Source organism: Cupressus sempervirens, chromosome 8 (genome assembly GCF_028749045.1).
Source record: "Cupressus sempervirens isolate cs-2001-9-10 chromosome 8, ASM2874904v1, whole genome shotgun sequence".
NCBI classification, from domain to species: domain Eukaryota; kingdom Viridiplantae; phylum Streptophyta; class Pinopsida; order Cupressales; family Cupressaceae; genus Cupressus; species Cupressus sempervirens.
Window position 1 is genome coordinate 341,177,196 of NC_143125.1, and position 4,567 is coordinate 341,181,762.

Below are 4,567 nucleotides of genomic sequence, written 5' to 3' on the forward strand. Positions count from 1 at the left end.
AACTAAAGATGACATCAAATATCTCATTCATACAATCAAAAGAAAAAATAATAGACGTTTTGATGGTGAAAAGCACATCATGGTAGTATTAGAACCAAAAATAGTAAAAACAAAAGACGTATCGAAAGGTGAAAACCTCTCTGAGGCACCTAAGGATGAGATATTTGATGCATTTTCAAGACAATTTTAGGAGTGATCATTAGTATTGATAGAACCAACCCAACCAATCAATATGGGAACTAAGGAACACCCTCATTTTATACATCTTGCACAATCTTTATCTGCAAAGGAAAAAGAAAAATTTGTTGCTTTCTTTTGGAAAAAGAAGATCGACTTTGCATGGACCTACTTAGCTATGCTAGGCTTAGATCCTAATCTTATAATGCACCATTTTTCTATCAAACCATGGGTCAAACCTATCAAACAAAATCTCAGGAAGATGCACCATCATTTGGCACTACTTGTTAAAGATGAACTAGAAAAGCTCTTGAAAGTTGGTTTCGTTCATTGCATTGATTATGTTGAATGGATCTCAAACATAGTTCTAGTCTCAAAACATGAAAAGTCTATCAGAGTTTGTACTAATTTTTGAGATTTAAACATCATATGTCCCAAGGATGAATTTCCATTACCCAACATTGATATGATAGTGGACATGATAGCGAGATATGAAATGCACTCACTAATGGATAGTTTTTCTGGTTATAATCAAATCAAAATTACACCAGAAGACTAGGAGAAAATTTCTTTCACTTGTGCATGGGGTACCTTTTTCTAGAATGTAATGCCAATGGGTTTAAAGAATATTGGTGCAACATATCAATGAGTAGTTACGACAATATTCCATGATATGATGCATAAAATGATGGAAGACTATGTTGATGATACTCTAGTCAAGAGTATGCAACAAAACACTCATCTTCAAGATTTGGGACCTATCCTAGACCATATGGAGAAATTTAGTCTTAGATTAAATTCTAAGAAATGTGCTTTTGGTGTCACATCAGGGAAGCTACTTGGTTACATTGTGTCTGCAAAAAGAATCAAGGTGGACCCAAGAAAGGTTTAAGCTATAATGGAAATGCCTCAACCTTGCAAAATCACTCAAATGAGAGGACTATAAGGAAGAATTCAATCTATTCACTAGTTCATATTGTAGTTAGCAGATAAATCACAACCTTTCACTAAGACTTTGCATAAAGCTATGAAATATGATTGGAACATAGATTGTGATCAAAGCTTAACATTGATCAATCAATATCTCACTAATATGATGCCTCCTATTTATAGGAAGCCACTCATTTTGTACATCAATAGAGTCATCTCTTGGTATCTTGCTAACTCAAGAAGATAACAAAAATAAGGAATGAGCTATTTATTATCTCAGTTGTTCATTGATCTCCTATGAGATGAACTACAACATTATTGAGAAAGTTTGCTTGGTAGTTGTTTTCTCTTCCCAAGAGTTGAGAAACTACATGCCCTCTCATACTATGTGATTAATTGCAAAGATTAATCCATTAAAGTATTTTCTCAGCAAGGCTACTCTAACAGGAAGGATAGCTAAATGTGTTATGATCTCGAGTGAGTTTGACATTGAATATGCCAAAAAAAAAGCTATCAAAGGAAAAGCAATCGCCGATCAACTAGTAGGAGCACCCATGCAAAGTCTTGTACAACTGAATATTAAGTTCCCTGATGAATCTATTTTATTGCTAACACACCAAACATGGGTGATGTTCTTCTATGGTTCCTTCACACAACAAGGATCTAGTGCTGGACTTCTATTTATAACCACATAGAAATATTCTTTACCTAAGTCGTACAAGATTCTATTTCCTTGTACAAACAATATTGCAAAATATGAAGCCTTAATCAATGACATGAAAATTGTAGTTGAATGGAGGGTATATGAATTGAATATCTTTGGTGACTCACAGTTAGTGATAAATAAGATCAATGATACTTATCAGACAAAGGATGAGTTTGACACCTTACAAGAGAATGGTTGATGATCTAAAAAAGTATTTTGTACATTACTTTCCAACTGATTCCTTGGGTAGAAAACAAGGTGGCCGATGCAATAGCCACTCTCACTTCCATGCTACAAATGCCAAAATATGAATTTTGACACAAGTTCCTTATGGAGTTGTCATCCTACCCTACCTATGATTCACCTAATCTATTCTGTCATAGGACACGATTCATCTTGCTACCACCATATCTACTCTTACTTGAGTGAACAAATTGTTCTAGATAATCTAACTTAGAACAAGAAACATCACCATATCTAAAATGCTTCATGGTATGTTATCATTACTAACAACTTGTTTAAGAGAGGTCTCAAAAATACACTCCTTAGGTGTCTAGAACCTAACAAGTCGAAACACACATTAATAGAGGTACACAAAGCCATTTGTGGATCATGCTCAAATGAGTTGAAACTAGCTTGTAAACTTATTAGAGCTGGTTACTATTGGCCAGAAATGGAGAAAGAGGAAATTAAATATGTCAAGTCCTAAAAATAGTGTCAACTCTATGGAAACCTGATTCATTCTCTAGCCAGGGAGATAATTCCTTTCATCATGCTTTGGCTATTCCAACAATGCACCTTTGATCTAGTGGGTCAAATTCATCCATCTTCTTCAAATGGACACAAGTTCATCATCACAACTACATACTACTTCACAAAATAGGTAGAAGCAGTCCCTCTTTCTAAGGCTAGTGGAAAAATGGTAGCTTTTTTCATTCTCAAATACATCATCTATAGGTATGGTGTACCATCCTCCATTATTACTAACAATGGGGGATAGTTCAAAAATAAGGATCTCAAGGAGCTATGTTCACAGTTCAAATCATGCAACATTGGTCTTCCATCTACTACCCCCAGGGTAATGGACAAGCAAAAGCATCTAATAAGGCTATTCTCAAGATCCTACATCACACAGTTAACAAATTTGGAAGGGATTGGAATCTTCAAATCAATCCAGCTCTATGGGCTTATAGAGCAAGTAGCAGAACTCCTACAGGAACAACACCCTTTTCTTTAGTATATGGAGCAAATGTTGTGCTTCATATTGAGGTTGAGATTTCTACTTTGAAAATCTCTCTAAAATTCCTTATCAATAATGATGAATGCATAATATCTCAGCTAAAAGAGCTAGAACTATTGGATAAACATTGACAAGTGGCATTCAATCATCTACGAACTTATCAAAAGTGAATGTCTAAAAGCTACAATAAGAAAGTCAAACTATTTGACTTCCAAGTGGATGACCTCATTGTGAGAGAAAACCCTAAGAATCAACAACAATGAATACAAAAAGGGATGTTTGAACCCAACTGGCTTGGTCCATACATAGTCAATGTAGTGTTTGGACCTAGTGCTTATCAACTCTCAACTATTGAAGGAGAATTGTTCAAAGAGTTGATCAATACCCTTCATCTGAAAAGGTTCTACAACTGACATGCTTTTGAAGCTCTTTGTACATATCTAAATATCCTAAAAAATTATAATAATTGCAAAAGGTCTTGAAAATTTTGATTATCCTGGTGAAAACCTAGCAATAGGCACCTTGGTAATACCAAAAACATTGAAAAAAAAAAATTTAAAAAATCCAAAAAAAAAAAAATCCCAAAAATGGGAAAAATTCAAAATTCAAAAAAATGGAAAAATTTAAAAATTCACAAAAATTGAAAGACAAGAAAAGTGCCATTGATGAAAACCTGGTGAACATGCACCTCTTGTTTGAAATGCTACATCATTCACTGCATCTTTTGGCTACTATATAGTTGCTTTCCTTCTTTAGTTTTTTTGCTTTTGCTCATACATATGCTCTTAGCTACATTCAAGATTCTACCTAATATCTACATGGATTGAAATTGGTCATAAGTCTAGGGGGCATCACCCTATGTTTTTAGAGAATCTCTTTCACATCAATCACCAGTTGTTCTAGTTGTGTCTGTCTACTATCACTTACTCTACTACTAAGATTCCTCTTGAAGAAGATCTCTTTCATGTCAGTCACTAGTTGTCCTAACTGAGTCTATCTACTATCTCTTAAACTCTACTACTGAGATTCCTCTCTAAGAAGATCTCTTTCATGTTAGTCACCAATTGTCTTAACCAAGTCTATCTACTGTCAATTAGTCTCCTACTAAGATTCTTCTCAATGAAAATTCCTCTTTGATGTTAGTCACTAGTTGTCCTAACTGATTCTATCTACTATTGTCCTACTAGTGAAGAGATTTATTGCACATATGTTGTGCACATCAACATTTGACATCCATCCATTGAAACTAAAATTGAATAAAAAATGCTAAAATGATTGATCTATGATGAGATTTTCTTTGTGTGTTTTTATTTCTCTTTGTCATTTCCCTATGAGCAACTTGAAGATTTCTAATTTGACTTGAGAAGCTAGTACTAGGGGCATGATCTTTTCTTGGTTTGTGCTTGATGGCTTAGTTCTAATGATCTAAAGGATACATATAATAGGGGTGTCCACTATATGACTCTCTATCTCATGTTGGATGGCCATGTGTACCTCGACTCATTTTATATGAA